This window comes from Gopherus flavomarginatus, chromosome 7 (assembly GCF_025201925.1).
Source record: "Gopherus flavomarginatus isolate rGopFla2 chromosome 7, rGopFla2.mat.asm, whole genome shotgun sequence".
NCBI lineage: Eukaryota > Metazoa > Chordata > Testudines > Testudinidae > Gopherus > Gopherus flavomarginatus.
Window position 1 is genome coordinate 115,622,051 of NC_066623.1, and position 26,756 is coordinate 115,648,806.

At 44.2% G+C, this 26,756-nt stretch overlaps 1 protein-coding gene across 14 annotated transcripts in view; it reads right to left on the reverse strand.

The window, feature by feature from the left end:
* ST3GAL3 (ST3 beta-galactoside alpha-2,3-sialyltransferase 3) overlaps positions 1–26,756 on the reverse strand; it is a 464,990-nt gene that overhangs the window by 236,146 nt on the left and 202,088 nt on the right. The window lies entirely within an intron of this gene.

A 26,756-nucleotide genomic window follows, 5' to 3' on the forward strand; every position in this document is an offset into this window, starting at 1 on the left:
CAGCAGGTGGTTGAGGATCTTGGCCCAGATCCTCACGGTATTTAGGCACCTAACTCCAACTGAAATTAAAGGGAATTAGGATCTGGCTCTTGCTCCACACCCCTGAGGCCTCCTCCTCACCCCCACAGCTGGTGTTCTAGAGCAGAGTGTATGCCACGTCACATCCCAGCCTGGCCATGGGATGGTGCAAACCTCCGCGGGCTCTCTGCCCCACACCTCCACGCCCTGACCCCTAAGCCAGCACACAGAGGGTTCCCACTGGCAACTTCACACAGGGCTGGGCAGTCATTGCCAGCCTGAGGCCTCCTCTCCCCATCCACCTTGGGGAGCAGGGTGCAGGGGACACACACCAGAGGTTCTGCGCAGCTCACCCCTTCCAGAGGTGGTGCATCCTCCCCCGGCCTCTTCCCCATCCCGTTAGACCCACTGCCGGCACATCCAGAGACCTGCTCTTTGCTCCTAGCCCTGATGGCTGCTTGGCTCTGGGGAGGGGAGAAGAGGGGAACGGTGTCAGAGACCAGCACTCTGCCAGTCTGCTAGGGCTATAAAACACTTTACCAGGCCGGAAGGATAAAAGCAGGACAGGGCTACCCCTTGAGAACATGGGGTAGCCACTGGCTGTGCTCACCCCACCCCCAATCCAAAGCACCTTAGAGCCACTCAGGGATGTAGCCTCACAACCCCCCATCCCACCCAGGAGGGACATATTTGTGTACCCATTTGCTAAGAAGTGAGGCACAGACAGGTAAGTGACTTGTCTAAAATCATGTAGTCAAGGCACAACCATCAGATACAGAACCCTGGAGTCCTGGCTCCCCGGTCCTCTGCTCTTAATTTCTAGGCCAAACTCCCCTACCCATATCCCCACTTCCTGGCTTCCAGGCTGCGAGCACCAGAGACACGTGTGTGTGCGCGCAAGCGTGTGTGCGCGAGAGTTAAGACTATTGTAATTATAAGAACATAAGAATGGCCACACTGAGTCAGATCAATGGTCCATCTAGCCCGGTATCCTGTCTGCTGACAGTGGCCAATGCCAGGTGCTTCAGAGGGAATGAACAGAAAAGGGCAATTATCCAGTGATCCACCTCCTGTCATTCACCCCCAGCTTCTGGCAGTCAGAGGTTTAGGGACACCTGAAGCATGGTGTTGTGTCCCTGCCCATCCTGGCTAATAGCCATTGATGGGCCTATCCTCCAGGAACTTGTCCAATTCCCTTCTGAACCCAGTTATATTTCTGGCCTTCGCAACATCCCCTGGCAACAAGTTCCACACATTGACTGTGGTTGTGTGAAGCAGGTTTGTGTGTCCATAGGTTTGGAAGGATGAGATTTTTATTTGGAAAATATCAATTTCACTCTATAGACAAATTGAAGAAAAAATATTTTAACTGATTAATAATTGAACTTTACAGAGAGGCAAAGTAAGAAAAATGCTGCTTGAGAACTTACTAGAGAACTTATTGATTTAAAGATATTTACTTTGTATATTTTCACATGTACCGTTGATAATTTGTGTTTTAATAATTATAAATCTTTAACTTTTTGAATCCTCATTGTCTGAGCAACCCCACTGTCTGACATCCCTTAATTTCCCACAACTGAAAATGTAATCAATACAAATCTAACATAAAAGGATTAAAACACAATTTTGTACAACTGCGACAATTTAAATTGATAAAAAAAAATCTTAAAACAAACATTGATATCTGTTGAAATTATAAAAAAAAAAATTCTGTCACCTATATACAATCCACTTATAGTCACCCTCTGTTTTCAGTGTGTAGCAAAGTGACCACTTTCAAGGTTAGATAGTTTCCATTGTTTTGTGTTCCATCAGTTTGTAAGAGCCCTTCAGGAACCAGGGAGATTCTCTAGGCTGCTAATTTTCCTGTAAACGTCTCTTGTTTCCAGCTTGTTAACTCCCCTATTTCCTCCCTCAACTGAAACCAAGAGGAGCATTCTTCCAAGGAGGAAGCAAGAACTCTCTTTGGAATGAAAAGCAGCCACCACACTGTGACAGAAGACCACCCGGGGACATCCTGAGTGGGACTGTTTGCCAACTGATTATTTCTCACACTGACACTTAGGGAGCAGATGGGTGCTGCACAGTTCACATGCAGGATTTGGAAGAAATACAGTACTGTCCTAATTCACTCCTTGATTTTCCTTCACTGTGTATTTAGCCCAGGACTACAGTAAAAAGCACAAGCTGAGAGGGTCACTGTACTGATGGAACCCAGATGGCAGTACAGCCGTGATGTTTTCCTCTTCAATCTAGTACAGTCTGGGTAACCTCTGTCCACAAGAACGGCCATACTGGGTCAGACCAAAGGTCCAGCAAGCCCAATATCCTGTTTTCCAACAGTGGTCAATGACAGGTGCCCCAGAAGGAATGAACAGAACAGGTAGTCATCAAGCAATCCATCCCGTCACTCATTTCCAGTTTCTGGCCCACACCATCTGAAAAAGAGCCTCCTCTGAATGTCAGCACTCCCACTGGGAGAGGAACTCCTCCAGCGTAGCTGGTTTCTTATGTTCTCATTTGACTTCTGTAGTTTTGGCAGGATAATAATCAGACTGTTCCTAATTTGCCTAGCATTCTTCCATATATTGGCAGGTCTTCGTTACTCACATTCACGGCCAGCATAAATTGGCTATGGGAAACTTCATGGTGGGTGACCAGGGATGGGAATAGGAAGAGACTTCAGATTTCTCTCCTAGTTCCACTATAAAAATATCTCTAGACATAAGATTGACAGCTAGGCAACAATACTAGAGCTGGCTTTTGTTTTTTAGACATTCAGCAATTAATAAGTGCAGGTGCAGAAGAAGAAGGAGAGAGAGAGAGGCGTTGACTGTATGCACCACTAAGTACTGGTTTGGAATTTGATGTGGAACTAACAACAAAATTGCTTGGATGACTGGTTGTGCAATTTGATCATACTTCGGTTTCATACAACACAGAGATTCCTGGAATAGCTTGGGAAAGGGAGGGAAATGTGGGAGAGGTAGAGAGCTTAGGCCTGATTTACCCTAGGAAATTAACTTGTTATAACTAAGTCACTAGGTGGGCGAGAAAAATCCACACCCCCGAACGAAGCGTTAAACCAACCTAAACCCTGGTGTAGACAGTGCTAAATGGATGGGAGAATTCTTGGAGGGGTGGAATGCCTACGCCAATGGGAGAACACTTCCCATCTACACTGAAGTGTGGCAGCATTTTAATTGTAGAGAAGTCCTAAGAGTCTCAGTCATCAGTTACTCAGCATCCATGGAAATAGGTACTTTTACAGCAGTTTGAAATACTCATTGTAATAGCTCAGAGCATGTTTTATTCTGTTTAGTTGCTATTTTATCCTTCATTTCTATTGGTCTGAGATGTTATGAGGTCTGACACACAGAGTGCTGGGGCCATCTAAGGAAGTGGGTAGTAGTTAGCATTCTCCTGAGGGAAACATGCCTGCATTGATTTGTCACCCAGAACTCAACCCTTGGAACCGTGAAGAGTGTGCAGGTTCTCTCTCTCCTTAGGTCTTTGTCTCAGAACAGCAGAGGAAAGTAAGTTTCAGCCTATGGTTTGAGCTCCAGGAACCCATGCTGAACTTACCAGACCAGCGTTCTAAGGAGCCTTTTTCCTGCCACTGTTATTTGCAAATTTCCTCAGTGAGTTACGATTGCAGCAGTCACTCGGAAGCTGAATAAAATGCCAAACTCTTAAAACAGTTTCTGTCTCTGTCATATACTATCCAGACTGAACAAAGTCCATGGCAGAATCTCTCAGTTGAAGAATGACCTGGAGTCTGAATACTGTCCTCGTTCTAGTATGTTAGCACAGGAATGCCATCTGTTTCAAAAGTAAATTGTATCGAGACCTCTGACTAAGTCTGTAGAGCACTTAGAGCAATGGGACCCCATTCTCAGCTGGGGCCCCTAAACACGACCATAACAAGAGAAGGTTACTTACCTGCAACTGGAGGTTCTTGGGACCATGCGGCAGTGAGAAAGAACTGGAGATGTGGCCCTTGAGCTCCTTGGATGAAACCATGAGGTGAGGCAAGGGCCCACATGTGGACCAACAGACGCTCTTACTTTCAAATTCTCCAGCTCCAGATGCATGGTGCACATGCATAAACCCTCAGTAGAATACAACAGGGACCATAACTCAAAGAAAAGCAACATAATACAGTCACGCCCAACAATCACATGGTCCTGAGCAGATTTATTCTTCTTTCCCTTTTCCCAACTAGCAGGGGTTGGATCCCCAGACCAGGCTTTTCCAGGCTTGCCAGACCAACTCTCATTCCATATTCACTCCATCTCTTGGTACACAATGGGACTACCATTTTCTTGGCTATCTTCTTGTTCTCAAATCCCCAAACTCTAGTCTCAAATGCCCTCCCAACAGGATCCCCTTCATCCATCCTTTGTACATACCCACACCATCCCAGCTTCCTCTCTCGCAGCTTCGCCTGGATATCACAGACCTTGGTCTCTCTCCCGATGACATCATTCTACATGTGGTCCAGCAATGTCATCCCTCCCACCCCTCCAACATCTCATTTCAATGGCTTCATGTCTTCTCAAGTGCCTTTTTGGTCGCTCACGTCTCTGGTACTTACAGAAGAGCTGACTTTACTATGGTTTTGTATAGTTGCCTCTGAAGTAGCCTGGGTATTTGTTTATCATAAAGCACTCTATTTATTTTGGGCCAGACTTCCGCTAAGCTCAGCAGCCTTGCCTACAGTCATTTGCTGCTGACCAGTCACAAGGTACTTGAATGAACGCAGAAACCAGATTTAGATAATGGCCCTCAATGTTGATATTCATCTGTCTTGGTTCCACACAAGTCACTCACATGACTTCAGTCTCTGCTTTACACATCTGGCGGCCATATCGTACCTAGAACTAGACATTAAGATTCAGGTACAAAGACTGTGTCAGTGCAGAACTGAACTGAATTTGTGAAGAAGGGACACAATTTCAAGATAATTATGGACCCAATTAAAATCCAACAGCTCTAGTTCAACACAACAATACAGTTCCATGCTAAACTTTTAAGAGGTTCCTAAACTGAACAGAGGAATGCTTTTTTAAAACAAAGATTGCATAAAGCATATCTGAAGGAAACAATTACAACCAGAGCTTCCTCAGGACACTTTTGTTCAGCACTGTGAACTCACGGGGTTGGTGAAGACATGTTGCACATGCAGTGCTATTAAGGGCTGGTCAAGCTTTATAAGTAAGTTCATCTTCAAAGACAGGATGCATTACAGTACCTGGGAGTTGGAATCCCCACTTCAGACAAGCTGTCTGTTTTTTAAAGGTTTTATACATTATTCTTCTATTATTATTATTATTGGTGGGTTGATTTTTAGATTTTTCTGAAATGTATCAATAAAGGCACTGAAGTATTAAAAAAAATCCCAGTGAACAATTTGAACTCCTCCCCCCATTCTCTATACAAGGTCTTGGTGCACTAATAATTAGCAGTGGCATCGCTGTTAACCTGACCACTCCAGCAGAGCTAACTTGCATGGGTAAGAACAGACCCACGATACCAGCATTTTGAACACGTATCAAAGAGAATGGGAGTTCATGGAGAGGGAGCAGGTGCTCCACATGCAGAGCGCTAGATAAAATTAAATCAGTCTGATTTTATAGCAGGAGTTCTCCCTCACTTATATCCTGTTGTGATTTGAGGGACTATTGTGAGTTAATAGGTTTGTGGCAAAAGTGACAAAGATATTAAACTAATAACCTTACTGAAATAAATCTCTCTGATAGGAAAACACAGCAGGGGTTAACAACCACAGCAGATACAGCTAGATCAGTTTAGATGAGTTGAATTAATCTGTGAGGACAACTGGAGCCTTTGAATTGAATAGACACTTAACAGCAGCTACTTCAGCACTTGTGCTGAAGCTGAACTGAGATGAATGTGATTTTGTTTTGCAAGCAGCCAAGAGCATGTGATGGGGGAGCCCTGGCAAGGGAGAAAGACCTTTTAGTTAAACTTAAAAATCAACATTTAACTTAACTTAAACTTAAACTTAAAAAACAAGTTTAAAGGTAAACAATGTGTTCCATGTAGGATTTTAAATCTTGATTTTTTTTTAAACTGTATTCTTTCAATAGGTAAACTGTGAAAGCACCTATAGGGTTAACCAGATTGGGACCTTATGGTGCTAGACACTGCACTAAATGCACATCTTAAAAAATGCATGCCTGTTTAACTTTGAAGAAGAAATATTTGGAAAAGTGGCAACACTCACTGTGAAATGGAGTTTGGTGGCATGTTCTGTTAACTCTTCATTACATGGGTCTTAACTTCAAATTCTACCTCAGGTACCCAGTGAAAGAGAGGGTAATACTCTCATCCTACTTCCCCATTTTAACTCACATAAAAAAAAAAACACAATACATTTTGTCAAGCTCCAGCACTCTCTCCTTGGGAGTACTGCAGGTTAGGACTGAGAATCACCTGCAGAGCTTGGAGAAGCCCAGGACTGGAAGAGAAGCAGGGTCCAGGTCAGGACTGACATGCACCGACAGAGAGAGAGGGGGGAAGTGATAAAGACCAAGATGAGAACAGCAAGGCATGCTGCAGAACAGAGTTGAGGGGCACTGGCAGAATTGCAGTGGGTGGAAATTTACACAGCACTTATCGTTCTATGCACAGCTCTACTCTGCACTATTGGCCCCCTTATTCTGTGAGAGCTAAAATGTATTTTGAAACTTATTTAAAAAGGAGAGTTTAGCAGGAACATGTAAACCCAGCAGTGCTCAAATGGGGGTTGTTTTTCTCAGCGTGGAGAATGAGTTGTGGTTTTAAAGATGAAAGGGGTTGGAATGGAATGAGTTAATACTGAGAGAACGACAATCTGTGAATCTCTAGGAAGCTTGCATCAAAATAATTAACCAAACTACTGTAGCCTTTCTGCTCCCAGCCATCAACAAAACAAGGAAGTCTATGATTCATGTCAATGACTTGGGTTACTAAGAGAGGCTCTTACCACTACAGCTGTGGTCATATACATCTTTTCCATTGCCTTGTATGCCCATTCATTCCTGTGGTCACATTATGACCTAACAGCTCCACCATGCTATTGAATTTCCCCTCTTCTCTCTACCCCTGCTTTGAAATTCTCATCCTTGGTCAAAATCCACTTCACTCTCTAGGTCAAAGGGCAGTCTCAAGAGATAACTTCTTTTGGGAGGGGGACATTCAGCATGTAAGGATTTCATTCACTGAGTCAAATACCTTTAAGCACCCTTTCCCCATATTATCTCTTCTCAGCAGCAAATTCAGGCTCATTCATGGGCTATGAACACGCCTTCCCTAATCCACCACAAATCTTATTTTTGGTCTTAGCCATCACTACACAAGTCTGTGGTTGGAAAGCTGTATGCAGCTGAACCCTGTTTAATGAGCATATGAACAGCAGATTTGTGGTTTGTGGACAGAAGTGTCCTTTCTATTCTGATCAAGAATAGGGTGTACAGAAAGAAAGGGGAGACAGTCATGTGCAGACCCACACAAAATAGACCAGGCATATAGAGCGCTCTGGTGTTAACACAAATGCAGCAAGTTAACCTTCCCCATTAAAAGGTCAAAACATTAGCTGAGTACTGAAATCTTTAAGCTGACCTAAGTCCCAGTAAAAATAGCTTATTTCACTGAACCAGAACCCAGAGATGCCATTGAGTAACTGGTTGCCACTTAGGGTGCTTTTACTTCTAATTTTCTCCACACCATTCCTCAGGCAGCAGTCCTGCATCTGACCAAAAAAGGCTACTTTGGTTAACAAAAAACATGCTGCTTAAGACAGGATATGAGAAAGCAGCGATCAAAAATAAATATGAAACAAATAAAAAAGGGAAGCTAATTGCAATGTATGTAAATAGAAATTAAGATATGCATGCTAATGATAAGGGAAGCTGAAGTTTCTAATGAAAAAATCAGTAGCCAATAAGGTTAGGTACAATAAGGAAGATTTAAAAAAATATATCAGGAACAAAAGGAATCCTAGCAGCGATAATGGCCTGTTACTAGGTAAAATTGTTGATAACGCCGCAGATAAGGCAAGAGTATTGAATAACTATTTGCTCGGTTGGTGGAAGAAAACTGGATGATACGTTTATCTACTGATGATTAAATACTTTCTACTTCAGCAGTAAATAAGGAAGATATTAAACAGAATCTACTCAAGTTAAACCTTTTAAAATCAGCAGGTCTGGATAACTTGCCCTGAAGAGTTTAGGCTGAGGAGCTCTCTGGACTGTTCATGTTAATTTGTAATAAATCTTGGGAAACTGGGGACGTTCCCAGGGACAGGACGAAAGCCAATGTTGTATCAGTATTTTAAAAAGATTATGTGGGATAAACTGGTAAGTATAAATCTGTTAGTTTGACATCAATCCTGGGCAAAACAATGGAGTGGCTGATATGAGACTTGATCGGTAAAGAACTAAAGGACAGTACTATAATTAATGGCTTTATGGAAAATAGGACTTGTCAAAAGAACTTAATCTTCTCTGATAAGATTACCAATTTGGTTGATAAAGGTAAGTGAGTTCACATAATAAACTTGGACTTCTGTCAGGCATCTGACTTGGTACTGTACAACGTTTTGATTAAACATTAGCACTACACAAAATCAATATGACATATATCAAAGATTAAAAACTAGCTAACTGACAAATCTCAAAAAGTACATGCTAATGAGGAATGAGAAATTAGCGAGGATGCTCTGGATGGATTCCTGCAAGGACTGATTCCCAATACATTAGTCGTCAATATTTTTAATGAGCTGGAAGAAAATAGAGGGTCACAGTTGATAAAGTTCGCAGATGACACAGAGTCTGATGGAGAAGAAAATGAGAATGAGGATAGATCACTTATACAGAGCCATCTAGATCTCTTAGTAAGCTAAGAACAATTGAACAACATGCATTTTAATGCAGCCAAACACAAGGTCATATATCTAGGAACAAGAACCTAGGCTATATATGCAGATTGGAAAATTGCATCCTGAAAACAGTGACTCTGAGTAAGACTTAGGAGTCATGGTAGATAATCAATTGAACATGAACTTTCAGTACAATATTACATCTAAAAGGGTTAACATGATTCTTGAATGCATAATCAGGTGAGTATCTAGTTGGGAGTAGGGAGGTGTCATTACTCCTGTATACTGCAGTGGTGAAACACCTAATGGAATACTGTGGTGTTTCCACACTTTAAAAAGAATGTTGAAAAACTGGAAAGATACAAGAATGATCTGAGGTCTGGTAAACATGCCTTACAATGATAGCCAAACACACGGAGTGCTACTGAAGAGAAGGTTAAAGACGACTTGATCATGGTCTATAAGTACTTACTCAGGGAGAAGATATCTAATACACACTAGAAGCAGCCCATTGCACATAGGGGGAAGAACAATTTACCTTAGATAAATTAAATGAAGAAAAATTATAAAATTATATTGGTACAAATTGAAAGGGTAATGGATATTTAGGTGAGAACTGAGTAGAGCAAACAAGACAATCTTCTGGATTCAGCACTGACAGGGGCTGGTTTCTGCTGACCTCCTGCACCCAGTAGGTGGCGAACCATGTTTGTAGTCCACCTTCTCCTAAGGGTTCTGTGGGCAAAGATGTTGTGAGGAAGGGCAGTATTACCTGTAAAACAGAATAATAGGAGCCCTGCTCAGGGGCATTAGTTTGTTTATTAAGAACTACATTTGCTGAGCCAGTTATGATGAACTAGCTTGTTACCGGGGGTACCTGTAGCCACTAAGTAGGTGTTAGGGTACTTGCCGGCCTGGAGAACGGTGGTTTTTATAGGTTTTCGATGGCCAGAGGCTTGGGGTTCTGTAAGCCAAACCAGGTGGCCGGTGTTAAACATGGGGGACCAAGGCGGCTTAGGTGTAGGTGAAATGTGAGGCCAGCGAAAGTAACTTTTGTTCAGTGCGATAAGTACCTGGGGTAAAAATGAGCTCCAGTTTTTAAAATCAGGGTTGGGTTTTGCTGTTCGCAACATAGTTTTAAGGACTGCGATTTTTCGCTCTACCACACCATTGCTTTGAGGATGATATTTAGTATGGATGTGAAGGGAAGCCCCCCATCCGAAAATGAGCTGTTCAATGCTTTTGCTGGTAAAGGGTGGTCCACCATCTGCTTGGACTTCAGTGGGAGTGCCCCAGGCAGCTGCTGTTTGCTTAAGAGCCACAGCGACAGAAGCAGCATTGGTTTTATTAAGAGGAACACAAAAGGTTTGTCGAGACCCCAGATCGACAGTAACTAAGGCTTTTGGAAAATGACGAGCACCTGGTAAGGGTCCTATTAAGTCAACTTGCCATGTACTACCTGGGGCAAAGTGTTCTGCAGCGTATGCAGAGCGCTCATATCGGGGACGATTCATAGTTTTTACCTGCACACACTGCAAGCAGGACTGAACAATGAGCTCGCACTGACTGCGGCTAACGTCAGGCTTTTGGTTAGAAAAGCTAGATAACAGGCCGTACAATTTTGTGGGTGGTAAGTGTCCCCATTCTTCGTGGAGCCAGCGCAACAGCGGGTCTGCCTGTAGGGCGGGATTTGCCATATGAACTTGGGAGAGCTCTCTCATTCTTTGATCAAGACTGGAATGCAGGGGGTTAGAGTCTGGTCAATGGGAGGGACAGTGCGTAACGAACCAAGGGTGAGAGAATTTACGAATTAGGGCAAAAATTTGGTCCCACAATTTAACAAAAGCTGAGGGAGAGGCTTGCTCAATTAAAATGTCTAAACAAAATTGAGAATCGATACCTAAAACAACTTGCTTGTTGGCAGAGTGGGCATTAGCAACATGTTGGGCAGCTAAAAGAATGCCCTGCACCTCGCATTCTTGTGCGGAGCAGGAAGGGGGCAGCAACTGCACATTAAAGTGATTACATGTGGAACAAAGAACTCCTGCCCTAGGGGATGGTGAGGTGCCCCCGTCAGACACAACCCAGGGATCATATTTTACTTCAAAGCATAACGGTTGGTGAAGGGGGGGGGCTAAGATGTTATCGCTGGGAGTTAGGGTCCATGCCTGCCAAGCTACCTCAATCTGGAAACATATAGAAGCTGCCAGGTGCGAGTAGTGCCATGAAACTCGAGTGGAGGGGTACTTGTAAGCCATGGGATTAAATGAACACATGGTCCAGACAGGGTACCTGGGATAGGGAGTTGGAACCAGTGACGCGCACTGGACGCAGCCAGTAGCATTTTTCCCACTAGACCATAGTTGTACTGGGGTCCAGACAGGCGATGGGCCCAATTGTAAATAGCATTACCATGTTGCAGTACAGTGAACTCTACATGGTGCTTTGTAATAAACAAATTGATGTTGAGGGGTTCTTGGGAATTAAAACGGGCAAGGTGGGGGTTAGAGGCGAACCAGCCAGCTAGTTTCTCTAAGCTTTGTTGTGCTGATGCGTTCCATACTTCTCGGGAGCGTTTAGAAGAGAGAGAGCTTTGTAGGATTTGTAGGTTAAAAATTAGCTGTGCCGGGATATATTGGCGGTGATAATTAAGGAGACCTAATAGCTGCTGAAGCTCTCGTTTATTTTGTGGAGGGGCTTCTGTCCAAGGGTCTAATACACTGGCTGGGGCTTGGGTGTGAGTGGTGGGAGTGAAATGGAGTCCCAAGAATGAGAATTGCTGGCTGGCCTGCAGGTGGCTCTTTGTTTTGTTAATTTGCCACCCATCTGCTTCTAATGCATCAATTATCATTTGGGTGGTACTTTGAACTGCTTGTGGATTGGGCCCACAAATGACAATGTCATCTACATAGGTTAGCACATACACATCCTATAGGGGTTTTACCTTTTGTAATATGATATTGAGATGGGACGATACAAGTGCAGGAGAATTACAGAACCCCCGTGGGCAAACTTTCCATTTATATTGGAGGCCTTAAAAGCAAAGTTTAAGATTCCTTGTGTGTCCTGGAGTGGGATTTGGTAAAACATATCTTTTAAATCAAGAGTACATGCCCACTGATTACTTGCATCGCTTAGTTGCCGCTGTATTTCGGGAATGGTGGCAGAGCTGGAAAATGCCATAGGCTTTACACGGCTGTTAGCTTGTCTGTAATCAATGACAAGGCAATATTTAGAGGGATCGCCGGGCTTGGGAATACCCCAACCCGCGGACAGAAAGGTGGATGCAGTGACCCTTTCTATTTTTTTTTTCTTCTAGAAGCTGAGTGAGCAAAGCTTCAATAAGGGGAAGCCCTTCGGATTTTGTGGGAATAGGGGAAAATATCCATGGCTGGGGGTTAACTACTTCGGGGGTATAGGGGGAATGATCGCCTACGGTTATAGGGAGGGCTTGCAGAATTTGATCATGCAGTTTAAATTTTTTAATATCTGAGACACCTAGCAGGTTTTTTGATCCCAACAAGGCTTTTATTTTTCTTAGGTATTTTCCGTGGGCAATTTTAACCCAAACCACGGGTTTTTCTTGTACTGCATTGAGACCTTGAACAAACATAAAGGAGCCAGTAGGACAGTGGGGAACGTTGGGCTCAATAACGCTAATTTGAGCTCCAGTGTCTAATAAAAAGGAAGTGGGGGTGTCATCGTTAACTAACAGGTTGGCGTATGGGCGTTCATCGGTGGGATCTTTAATTTGGGCCGGGCAGCATCAAGCCCCTATTCGTTTTTTGTCCTAACATAGTCCTCCCAATTTTTCCAGCCTAGCTGTTCAGCTACATTTTGCTGCTCTTGGTTTGACATTTTACGCAGGGCTTCTTTGGGGATCCCTTTGTTAAGAAGGAAGCCGAATAGTGCCAGTTCAGCTTTAGTTCGCTCAGGATATTTTTGAGGATTAAACTGACTTTTTGGAGGGTTTTTTGGTGGTGAATCAACTGGGAGAACAACAAGCGGGGGTGGCAGTAACAACTTAATTTTACTAACCACTTCAAATAACGTTAAGATGGGTCTGCGAACGGCCGCATGCAAGTGCAGCATGGCACCGGTGTCAGCTCCAGGGGCAGCTTCTAATGCCAAATTAACCGCCTCTGCTGAGACAGGAATTTGGGTGGGATCAGTAACGTGTATAAAGGGTGTGGCCACCAATTGCTGTTGAATAGTTAAATTAAGTGGATTTTGTATTGGATCCCACAGGGCTATGGAAGCTCCTGCAATTGCCCATATTAGATCGTGTGGAGTAACTAAAGTTCCCGAGGGATATATAATCCTTTAAAACTGCCTTTCATTGCTAAAATGGCAGCTGCCGGGGTGGTAAGTGGCCAAATGCGATTATTTAATAAAGCGTGACCCGGGAAGCCTCGTGCCCAATTGGCCGTTTTGGCTAAGGTGCCGGCCTCCTCGCGGTCCACCAATTCTGCTCCATGTTCTAAGGCTAGCCACCCGACCCAAACCATGGGTGCCTCATCGGCTTTTCGTTGCGTTTCTTTTAAAAACTCTTTAAGTTCGGCCTTAGTACGTGTTCGCAGTTCAGTAACCTGCGTGGTGTTGCCTGTTTGTGCATCTATTTTAGTTTTAGTTATTGCAATAGGCAAAGCTTCTGCTACGGTTTCAGACTCTGCAAATTCTGGGGCTGTTGGCAGAGCTGGATACAGAGGAGTTTTAGGAGCTTCATATGGGGGTGGCAAAATTTTCCGAGAGGGACTTGGGGGGGTGGTAGTGATGGGCTCTACCTTTTCTGCCTTCTTCTCATTATTACCTTTAGGAGAGCCTGGGGCTGCCTGTTTAGCTGCAGACATTGTGCCTCCATGGAGGACAGAACACAGATCGAGGGCCTTGCATATCATGCTAAACAGGACGGTGGAAACATCCTCAGATTTATATTCATCGGGTCGCAATTTTTTGGTTTTCTTAATCAAATTTAATTCTTTTATCATTTGGCATAATAATTTATGTGCCGGATCAGCAGGTATTACCCGAGGTGGGGGAATTAATTTGGAAACGGTGCCTCCAGATTTTCTAACAATGCGGCTACATTCTCTCCAAAGTTGAGAGGGATCTGCAGCACCGAGGTTTTCCGCAGGACCAAATATTGTCTAGACCATCCCTAATAGACATTTATCTAACCTACTCTTAAATATCTCCAGAGATGGAGATTCCACAACTTCCCTAGGCAATCTATTCCAGTATTTAACTACCCTGACAGTTAGGAACTTTTTCCTAATGTCCAACCTAAATCTCCCTTGCTGCAGTTTAAGCCCATTGCTTCTTGTTCTATCATTGGAGGCTAAGGTGAACAAGTTTTCTCCCTCCTCCTGATGACACCCTTTTAGATACCTGAAAACTGCTATCATGTCCCCTCTCAGTCTTTTTTTTTCCAAACTAAACAAACCCAATTCTTTCAGCCTTCCTTCATAGATCATGTTCTCAAGACCTTTAATCATTCTTGTTGCTCTTCTCTGGACCCTCTCCAATTTCTCCACATCTTTCTTGAAATGCGGTGCCCAGAACTGGACACAATACTTCAGCTGAGGCCTGACCAGCGCAGAGTAAAGCGGAAGAATGACTTCTCGTGTCTTGTTTACAACACACCTGTTAATGCATCCCAGAATCATGTTTGCTTTTTTTGCAACAGTATCATACTGTTGACTCATATTAAGCTTGTGGTCTACTATGACCCCTAGATCTCTTTCTGCCATACTCCTTCCTAGACAGTCTCTTCCCATTCTGTATGTGTGAAACTGATTGTTCCTTCCTAAGTGGAGCACTTTGCATTTATCTTTATTGAACTTCATCCTGTTTACCTCAGACCACTTCTCCAATTTGTCCAGATCATTTTGAATTTTGACCCTGTCCTCCAAAGCAGTTGCAATCCCTCCCAGTTTGGTATTGTCCACAAACTTAATAAGCGTACTTTCTATGCCAACATCTAAATCATTGATGAAGATATTGAACAGAACCGGTCCCAAAACAGACCCCTGCGGAACCCCACTTGTTATACCTTTCCAGCAGGATTGGGAGCCATTAACAACTACTCTCTGAGTACGGTTATCCAGCCAGTTATGCACCCACCTTATAGTAGCCCCATCTAAATTGTACTTTCCTAGTTTATCTATAAGAATATCATGCGAGACCGTATCAAATGCCTTACTAAAGTCTAGGTATATCACATCCACCGCTTCTCCCTTATCCACAAGGCTCGTTATCCTATCAAAGAACGCTATCAGATTAGTTTGACACAATTTGTTCTTTACAAATCCATGCTGGCTATTCCCTATCACCATACCACCTTCCAAGTGTTTGCAGATGATTTCTTTAATTACCTGCTCCATTATCTTCCCTGGCACAGAAGTTAAACTAACTGGTCTGTAGTTTCCTGGGTTGTTTTTATTTCCCTTTTTATAGATGGGCACTATATTTGCCCCCTTCCAATCTTCTGGAATCTCCCCCGTCTCCCATGATTTCCCAAAGATAATAGCTAGAGGCTCAGATACCTCCTCTATTAACTCCTTGAGTATTCTAGGATGCATTTCATCAGGCCCTGGTGACTTGCAGGCATCTAACTTTTCTAAGTGATTTTTTACTTGCTCTTTTCTTATTTTATCTTCTAAACCTACCCTCTTCCCATAAGCATTCACTATATTAGACATTCCTTCAGACTTCTCAGTGAAGACCGAAACAAAGAAGTCATTAACCATCTCTGCCATTTCCAAGTCTCCCGTTACTGTTTCCCCCTCCTCACTGAGCAGTGGGCCTACCCTGTCCTTGGTCTTCCTCTTGCTTCTAATGTATTCATAAAAAGTCTTCTTGTTTCCCTTTATTCCCATAGCTAGTTTGAGCTCATTTTGTGCCTTTGCCTTTCTAATCTTGCCTCTGCATTCCTGTGTTATTTGCCTATATTCATCCTTTGTAATCTGACCTAGTTTCCATTTTTTATATGACGCCTTTTTATTTTGTAGGTCATACAAGATTTCAAGGTTAAGCCAAGGTGGTCTTTTGCCACATTTTCTATCTTTCCTAACCATCGGAATAGCTTGCTTTTGGGCCCTTAATAGCGTCCCTTTGAAAAACTGCCAACTCTCCTCAGCTGTTTTTCCCCTCCGTCTTGATTCCCATGGGACCTTACCTATCAGCTCTCTGAGCTTACCAAAATCTGCCTTCCTGAAATCCATTGTCTCTATTTTGCTGTACTCCCTTCTACCCTTCCTTAGAATTGCAAACTCTATGATTTCATGATCACTTTCACCCAAGCTTCCTTCTACTTTCAAATTCTCAACAAGTTCCTCCCTATTTGTTAAAATCAAGTCTAGAACAGCTTCCCCCCTAGTAGCTTTTTCAACTTTCTGAAATAAAAAGTTGTCTGTAATGCAGTCCAGGAACTTATTGGAGAGTCTGTGCCCCGCAGTGTTATTTTCCCAACATATATCTGGATAGTTGAAGTCCCCCATCACCACCAAATCTTGGGCTTTGGATGATTTTGTTAGTTGTTTGAAAAAAGCCTCATCCACCTCTTCCACCTGATTAGGTGGCCTGTAGTAGACTCCCAGCACGACATCACCCGTGTTTTTTTACCCCTTTTAGCCTAACCCAGAGACTCTCAACACTTCCGTCTCTTATGTCCATCTCCACCTCAGTCCAAGTGTGTACATTTTTAATATATAAGGCAACACCTCCTCCCTTTTTCCCCTGTCTATCCTTCCTGAGCAAAGTATACCCATCCACACCAATATTCCAGTCGTGTGTATTATCCCACCAAGTTTCAGTAATGCCAACAATGTCATAGTTGTATTTATTTATTAGCACTTCCAGTTCTTCCTGCTTATTACCCATACTTCTTGCATTTGTATATAGGCATCTAAGATACTGGTTTGATCTTGCCTCCCAGCTTTGCCCTGACCCTCCTTCCTCACTGCCATTATAGCCCGTGCTCCCTCCTGTTTCCAACCCATCTCCCAGGTCCTGTTCCCCATTTACCTGTGGGGTTTGCTCACCTGTCCCCGTCGAACCTAGTTTAAAGCCCTCCTTACTAGGTTAGCCAGTCTACCCCAGATTCCTGTTCTCCTATATTTACAGTTAAGACATAATACACTTAACACACCTGTTGGAAGGGTTTCCAGACATCTATTACAGAAAAAGAATAATACACAATTCTTCAGGCCCTAAGTTTAATTTCCAATAATTACACAGAACTCATAAAACTGGCATAGAAGATAACAGTGACAATAAGATAAATATGACAAAGGGGTAAAACTTATAGAAGACAACTCTTCTGAGCAGTGGTCCCAGATTTGGAAAAGACCTATTACCTCCTCTTTGTGCATCTCCATCAAAGAAAGTCACTATGAAGTGTAGTTTCAAATACAAATGTTTAAGTGTTAATTCCATGCTTGCCGAGAGGTTGCCAGACATTGGGAAGTGGTACTTTCACCCCATCTTTGGTGGAAGTGTCTGAAGGTGGCCCAAGTTTGGATTAGTATCTTGGATTTAGTCCTTGAAATCAATGCATCCAGACTGTTCTTGGACACTTTATGGAAACTTTTGGGTTTCCCTGTGAAAAAGGATTATAGGTTAAAGAATTCTAAACTTAATTTCTCACTGGTTGGTTCCACAATAAGCTCTCCTTAGCCACATATTGGAAAAAGAAAGATCCTCCTGACAGACTTACTTGGCTTAAAAGTGTCTGGGACACAAATAGGTCATACTGATTTCATTACAACTTGCCTTCCTTTTTTAGAATTTGAATAAAACAATTTTTCTAAAACAACCAAGGCTGGATACTTTAGCTGCTTCTCTTTATTATGTCTAATGCCTTCTCTTATGATTGCCATACACATGCAATCATACTGTACTTCTGTTAAATTCTTAGAGTTACACTGATACGTCTCTTTCAAATTCCGATTTATTTTCCAACTTTGTTTCTGAAAAGCATTTTGTTTAAAAAAAACTTCTCAACCTCTGAAAAGATCAGAAATAACGAGGGGATTTCTAAATCTCTTTAGAGTGTCAAGCTGGTATTCAATAAAGAGAATTCAATTTGCAGGTACTGGTCTTATCTTATCCCTGTACACTCTGAGGCCCTGTCTACACTAGGAAGAATGGTGTTTAAGACATAAGAACATAAGGATTGTCAGACTAGATCAGACCCATAGACCATCTAGCCCAGTAACCTGCAGCTGACATTGGTCAGCGCCAGACACTTCTGAGAAAGTTGCACAAAACTCTCCAGCAGGCAGAGGGGGGATAGTCTGCCCATCCATGAAGTTCTTATCCTAGTCCTTAATAATTTGAGACTGCAAGCCCTGAAGCACTGCCACAGAGCTTCAGAGGAGTAATTTTCAGCCTCATAATCCAGCATTCCCCTCTCACAGTTAGCTATTTCAAAGCCTGTGCAGCCCAACCTTTCTCAGAGGTGAGGAGTATCCTTCTGACATGCAAATACTGTGGTGCTCATTCTCTACATCTACTCTCAAGCAAGCAAAATAGATCTTTAGCAGTCACATTACTGAGAGAGAGGCTGTTCGTCTCCCTTCACAGCAAATCGACAGGTCTGCTTTTTGTTTTGTTGCTTTTTCTAAAGGCCGCATACGCACCAGTCAGTTTCAGACCTCTCCTCCTAGACAGGGAAGGCAGAGACAACGGACGTTTAGTTTCAAAGACTTTAAAGTATGGCTTTATTCAACTTTACCATTTTCAATATGTGGAATCAGTGAATATAAAACAAAGCCCATTACTTCAGTAAAACAAGAGGTAACTATTTTATTCAGCTTTTAACATCCTCCCCTCTTTTTTTAGTTACTCCCCTTTCTACAACAGATGTATTTTTTACTCTCACAGTAAGAATCTGCTATAATGCCGCTGACACCATTGCTAAAATTACATACACTCTCTTGCATGTAGATTTTCCATGGCAGATAGGCCAGGTAACAGACGGCAGAGACTGGACATTAAGAGTGAAAGGAGCTTCAATGAAAATACTGTAATCTTGCAGCAATATCCTCACTCTGGTGTGACCCACTGCCAGAGGGGACTAGCAACACTGGGCCTGCACAAAGCCACCTGAGTTCTGACAGCACTAAGCAGCTCAGCGCCTAAATCATGCTAAAGCTTCAGCAGGATTCACAAACTCAGTGTTTCCTTACATCTTGCCCTCAGGACCTGTTCTGGTCGGGGTGCCCAGAGGCTGCCTAAGAACATGCCTATCAGATCCGGTTCTACACAAAATATGATGAGAGATGTGGCATTCACAAGCCCAGTGGCACTAACTCAGGATGTGGGAGACCTGGGTTCAAATCCCTCCTCTGCCTGATTCAGAGAGGGACTTAAACCCAGCTCCCCCACATCCCAGCTGAGTGGGGTGTTCTGGAGTGGGGCTCTCGCAATCCCTCCTGTTGAAGATATTCCACCTTGTCTGAAATATACAGTCATTGGGCCAGAGAGAGTGACTGAGAACAACTCTACAGCTCAGCAATCACTTGGGCCAGAGAATCTGAGCATAAGGGAGGCACCAGCACTTCCTCCTTTCTTGAGAAAGGGTTGACCTGCGTGAGGCATCTAACTGCAGGAGAGGGTTCACAGCACCTCTTTCAAGCCTAGCTCCATTTGGAGGGCAGGGCTTTGGCCACTCGCTCCCCTCAATGTTTCCTACCTCCTCTTCTTTGAGTGCTGGTCCCTAGGTGTATTCCATTGTGGGTAACTGACCAGTAGGAGGAGGATGCAAGGATGCTGAGCCGTTCGGAGAACAGGTGTCACAAAGGATGCAGTGCTGTTCTACTCTAGTGCATATGGTCTCGCAAACATGGGGATGGAACTCCATGTAGCTGCTCTGCAGATGTTGAGTAAAGGTACTTCCTGAAGTGATGCCACTAAAATTGCTTGTGTTCTTGTAGAACGAGCCCTCATCTCATGAGGGGGGAGGAAGATGCAGCAAATGGCAACAGAGCAGGATACACACAGAGATCCACTTAGACATCCTCTGTGAGGATATAGCCTGACCTCAGAGTTTTTCTGCTATAGCAAGAAACAGTCGAGGTGATCTACTAATTGGTTTTGCCCTCTGCAGTTAGAAGGCAAGAGTGCATCATACATCCAGGGGTTGATGTTTCCTCTCCTCTTCAGATGCATGTGGTTTTGGAAAACACAGAGATAAATGGATTGACTGGTTTAGTAAAACTCAAACTACTTTGGGGTGAATTTAGGATGTAAAGAGATTTTGTCCTTTTGGAACATAGTACAGAAAAAGCTGTATTATCCAGCACTGCACCAACTGGAACGCTCTATAAACTGGCATTTCTGATCTTCATTGAAAGTCCGGTTTATTGTTTGGTTAGTGCGGGGCCGGCAGGCTCCCTACCTGGCTCCACGTGGCTCCCCCGAAGCAGCGACATGTCCCAGCTGCTCCTAGGTGGAGGTTCTGTGCACTGCCCCCACCCCGCCCTGAGGAATGGCTCCGCAGCTCTCATTGGCGGCAGTGCCTGGCCATTGGGAGCTGCAGGGGTGGCACCTGCAGGTGGAGGCAGCACGCAGAGCCAGCTAGCTGCGCCTCCGCCTACGAGCAGCCAGGTCATGTCACTGCTTGCGGGGAGCTGCTCGAGGTGAGCACTGCCCAGATCTGGCACCCCACACCCTCTCCCGTGCCCCAACCCCCTGCCCCGAGTCCCATTCCAAACCCAAACTCCCTCCCTCGTAGTTAACCAGAATTTTTCACTTACCCCCAATTCCCCCAACATGCCAGATAAAACAGCTTTCACTGTATATGGCAGATCCGCCATTAGGGCTCTCAGCTCACCCATTCTTCTGGCCACAAGGAATGCACCTTTCACTGAGATGTGAGACATGGAACAGATGGCTAATGGTTTGAAGGAAAGCTTAGTGAGTGCTGAAAGTACAAGCTTTAAACTCCAATGAGGAGTAGATTTTCTTTAGTGACAGGAAAGTTCTGATTAGGCCCTTTAAGAATCTGCTAGCCAATGGGTGAGTGAAAACTGAATACCCATCTGATGGTGGATGGCACACACTGATTGCTGCCAGGTGGACTCATATAGAGAGAGAGCCCAGCTGTTTGGAAAGATAGTCCAACGTGAGGGGAGTACCTGCTGACTCAGGGGATACAGGTTTCTGCGGCGCCCAGATGGAAAAATCATGTCCAATTGACTGGATAGCATTTGCTAGTGGAGTCCTCTCAGCAATTATTCAGAACGGGTTGTACTGCTTCAGAGCAGGGATATTCTAATGTTGATGCCCATTCAAAAACCAAGCCATAAGATGAAGACTTTCGGATTGGGATGCTTGATCCTCCCCTTCTCCTGGGTCAAGAGATTGGGAAAGGACTGGATGCTGAATGGAGGACGAGATGACAATCACAGGAGATCTGAGAACCAAAACTGTCTGTGCGATGACTGGGGGTGATGAGGACGGTGCCCTGTCCTGACGAGTTTTCCGTAACACCTGAGGTAGGAGCGCTAAGGGAAGAAAGGCATAGCTCAGGTGGTTTGCCTGGGGAGAACAAGTGTATCGCCCTAACAGTGTAGTCCTTGAGCTCCTCTGCACCAATATATGTTGCATTTCTTGCTCATTCAAAAGGCAAAAAGATCCCGAGTGGGGGAGCACACTGAATGAGGAAGCTATCTACTGCTGAGTCATGTGATTCCCACACGTGATCAATGGCAAAATGCCTGCTGAGGGTGTCCACCAACACATTGAGCTCCTGGAAGATAAACTGCTGACAGGATGATTCAATACCTGATACACCATTCCACAGGGCGATTGCTTCTACACATAGGGGACTGATTTCGCCCTTCCCTGTTTGTTGGTGCAGAAGAGGGTTGTCTTGTTGTCTGACATTATGTGGACATGCTGGGACAGATGAATTGTAAACAAACCTTGCAAGCTTTTTAGATTAGCCAGGGTGCCAGAAGGTTGATGTGCACCCTGGTCTTTAGGGATCTTCAAGTGCTCTGTGCCATATGGCTGCCCATGTGGGCCCACCAGTAAGACAGAAGTGTCTGTAAGGATCACTTTGCCTGGCAAGGAGGATAGGAAGGGGACGCCTACATGTACCTGATGGGAATACTTCCACCACTTCAGGGTAGATGTGACTCTGCAAGGAATTCTTGTTATGGCATTATACTGTGCTTGGTCTGGAGCACCACCTGAAAGCAAGCTAGGTGGAGTCAGGTGACTAGGGTAACGTAAGTACATGAAATCACACGCCCCAGGAGGGAAAAACAAGCTCTGACTGGAGCCTGAGGGTCGTGCATAACCGGATCTCTTAGGTTACTTATGGTTGCTCATGTCCCTTGATACGTAAATTCTCACCAAGACTGGATCTACAGTGGCCCCTATGAAGTCTAGTCCACACTGGAGCAAAGACACTTTTCCAATTCACACTGACTCAGAGAGGAAAGTAGCTGAAGCACTGATGAAGTTGACTTATAGGCTTCCTGATGTGTCTTGGCAACGAGAAGCCAATCGTCAAGATGGGGAAAATGAAGAAGACATTCTGTCTGAAATGAGCTGCTCTAACCAGAAAGACCTTGGTAAAGACACTAGCAACAGTGGCAAGGCTGAATGAGAATACCCTGCATTGAAACTATTCAGGTCTCTCCGTGAAGCTGAGAAAATGCCATCATACTGAGAACTGTGAACCATATGCCATTTTCCAGTGATGGGATTATTTATGCCAGAGTGACCATGCGAAATGTCATTTTACAAATAAAGCTGTTGCAATTGCTGAGAATGAGGATAGGTCTCCAATCTCCTGTCTTTTTGGGGACTAAGAAGTACATAGAGTAAAAAGCCTTTTCTTTGGTATTGAAGAACGTGCTCTATTGCTCCTTGCTGGAGAAGGGATTTCACACACTGGCCTGGGAATCCCCTCAGAGAATGGTCCCTGAAGAGGAATGGGGATTAGGGTTTTGGAAGATGTAGGGAAGTAAAGCTGAGCGCACAGCCAGAATGGATGATATCTAACACACACTCATCTGTGGTTATGACACTCCAGTTGTGAAAACAAAGTGCTAAATGACCCCAAAGGATATGCAGGAATTGGACATTGGCAGCATCATAAATGGTGTGCAGCTCTTGAGCATCTGTCAAAAATATCTTTTTACTGGGGGATGGGACTGACATGGTGCTGTAGACATGGGAGCTGCAGCCAAATGACACTTCCGTACTCTCTCTCGTATGTGGAGGGCTATAAGACCATCAGTGATAAAACTGTTGAGACACTGGTCTAGGTTTGCAAGCTGCCTGTGATACTTCCCTTTTGGGACAGGTGTACCTACACCCAGGAAGCGGAGGGTGGCACTGGAGTCCCTCGTGTAAGGACTCCATGGTGTTTTGGATCTCACTGGGAAACCCCAAAGTGTGCAATCATGATTCATGGTACAGCAAGATGGCCACTGCCATCATTCTAGGTGATGTGTCTGCTGCATCAACCACTAATTGAAGTGAGGTTCTAGCCATCAGCTTACCCTCTTCAATAAGAGCCTGGAAGTGAGCTCCATCCTGCTGTGGTAGCTTGTCTACAAAAATCTGTGAATCTTCAATAGTTGAGACAGTAGTACTTGGCCAACAATGGCTGACAGTTCACTATACAAAGCTGAAGGCTAGTAGATGTGAAGTGTTCCTTCTCAAGAAATCTAGATGTTTAGCATCCTTGTCAGAAGATTTAAGAGGATGTTGTCTAGATCTCTCTGTGGCAGCATACACAACAAGAGAATTCAGTGTAGGGTGGGTAAAGAGAAAATCTGCTCCCCTCGCTGGAATTAAATACTGTTTCTCTACCCTCTTGGGACTAGGGGCACTTGTGGCTGTTGTATGCCAGACTGCTCTAGCAAATTCTGGCATAGCTCCATTAACTGTAACTGGTAGTTTGCAGCATATCCAAGAGTTTGTGTTTTGGGTCTTGGACCTCCACTAGGGAGATCTGGAGTTTCTCCGTTACCCTTCACAATGAATCCTGAAATTGTTTACGGTCATCCAGAGGGGACGGAGATGCTGGGGTTACTGCTTCATCAGGAGAAGACGACGACAATCTTGTAAACTGGTTTGTATTCCTCCTCCACCATGAGGTCAGGAGGAGGCTGATTGTTCCCTTAGATGGCAATGGTGGAGTGATTCCCTTGCAGACCACATGGGGGCTCTGTTTTATCTTCCATACAGGTCCCATACCATACAGTATGTTGGTTCAGGAGGGGGTTCTGGGTATCCCCAAGGCATGGGGTACCAAAGGTCCCAAGGTAAATGTCGAGGCGGAGGTTGGTACCAGGAGGCTCTGGATCTCCTGTCTGGATAACATTTCTCAGAGGAGGAGACAGTGATTCCTCTGGAGCTTCAGACTCTCCCAAGAGAGAGAAGAAAAGGTCTCGATCCAACAGCAGCTCCAACAGAGGAAAGTTGCAGTTGAAAGATGGAAGAGGGGATAGGCTTCTGTCAAAGGTAACATCCCCTGGTAGAGTCAATCTCCCTAGCGCAAGAAGGTCCTGATGATGGGGGAAACGGGACCTCAGGGAGAGCAAAGATGTCCTACAGTGTAGTATAAAAGTCTTGCCTCCCTGCAGTGCAAGCAGTCTGATACGTTCATGCTGATGGGGTCGGAGGAAGAAGACTCCATGGGGCCAGAGTGAAAGACAGAAAGAGGAGCATTGGTGGTAGAAGCTCTGATTGTGCCAGAACCAACAGATTGCAACTTTTTGACTTAGAGAGTATTGGTGGAGTGAATGTCACTGGTACAGGATCCAGTACTCTGGTTTACAGGCTTTTGAGACATGGCTCTGGGACTCAGGACATAATAAGTCTTCTGGAGTTGAAAGAGCGGATTTGCTCGATTCAGGAAGAGCTGTGTCAGACATCTTGGAAGCAGACTTAGAAGAAGACCTGCTCTTATGCTTATGCAAGCATTCTCTGCCTGCCCAATGAAAACCTGATGGGGTGGTCTGTGGGTATGGATTTCCCAGCAACAGAGTCAGACCTCACAGCAGGAGGCATGCGGTGTAACCAGCCAATGTACCAGGGGTGTGGGGGAGTGTTCCACAGCCTGGGTCCAACTGCAGCCTCATGGCCTTCTGCAGAAGGGGTTTTCTAAGCCAGAGTCCCCTCACCTCCTGGGTATGGCTAGGGAAGAAGTGGCAGGTATTACACTTAGCCATGATGTGGGCCTCCCCAAGACAGTACAAACAATGCTGATACTTGTAGCTGACTGAGAAAGAATGGGGACATAACACACAGTTTTGAAGCCCAGAGTTCTGGCCATAATCCAATACCCATAATGATGCATTGGGGGGGGAGGAATGACCCCAAGGCAGGGATTCTATTTAATTAGAAAACTCTGCTAAAAGCTGTAAAACGAACTATAAAGAACCACATAAAAAGGCACTAAGGCAACCTTTGAAATATTTACAGAGCAAAGAAATTGAAGAAAAGCTCTGGACTCTGGAGGTTCAGAGCCAAGCTACGAGAGGGCAAGAAGGAACTGGAGAGATGGTTGGCCACTCCATCCTTTATTCCTTTGGTTGGAAGCACAAGGAAAGTAAAGGGCGCACAAGTGGCCCAACAGACACTGCTTGCAAGAATTCTCTGACTCCAGGTGTATACACACATCCACAATGGAATATACATAGTGACCAGCACTCGAAGAAGAATCTCAGCTTTCATTTAAAAAAAAAATTCCAGACATCATGGTTTCTGGGAAAAGTGTGAAAATGTGACCTAAAAGTATAAGAAAGACTCAAAAAACAAAAGACAAATCAAAAGAACCCCAACATCATTTTTCATTCATTATTTTTAAGCCAATTTCATGATTCTGGGGACCTGATTCATGATTTTTGAACACTTGGGGTTGACAATATCACAGCAGACTTGTTCAGAGGAGAAGATGAGAGACTAGTGTGATATTTCATTGGAAAAAGTGAATGAGATACAGCAAGACCAGACTCTTCATAGTATGCCTTGGGCTCTCTACACACTATTTAGAAAACTCTGCTGCCCAGTTCCCAAGCATTTGTGGGCCAGTTTGCCCTTGTGCGCCAGTAGAGGAGATTATAACCCTTCTACCTCAGATAGCTAAATTTACCTCTAACTCAGCAGGTGCAACTCAGTGGAGCTGCTCTTGTAGTTTCAATGGAGTTGCACCTGCTTACACCAGCAATGAATTTGGCACTGAGCCTACACCCTCTGTTGATCTACTACTTGCATCATTGAAGATACTGTACTGTATATTCATGGGGTGAAATCCTGGTCCCACTGAAGTCAATGGCAAAACCCCCATTGATTTCCATAAAGCCAGGATTTCACAAGGGGCATCCACTGGAACTAGAATAGCAAAATAATGCAGCAATCTACAAGATAAGCTACCTACAACGTTCCCCTGAAACCTCTTCCACTTGGTTCCCCACAAACTCAGTTCAATTCCAGTCTTCTCATTCAGCCTCCTTTACTAGCATACAATCAAACTACACTTGAGTTGATCAGGCTAAAGCATAGCAGGTGGGTACAGAGTATACCACACATCCAAGCTACATAGCAAACCTCTTCCTTTAGATACATTTATACATTACATTGTATTTACTATACATTGCATCACATGTTCTGAGATTGGCTTGGTCGCTTTGTAGGAACTAATCCATATACAACACACATTGTCCATGCATGACTTACTCTTTACTTCATCTTACATTCCAGGTTTATTTGATTCATTATCATCTTGTCAAATGTAAATGGTTCCCTGGGTATCCCCCTTTATCTTAGCTCGTAAAGATATTCTGTTCCCAGCCTGCTGATCATTTCTGGGGAGATAGGA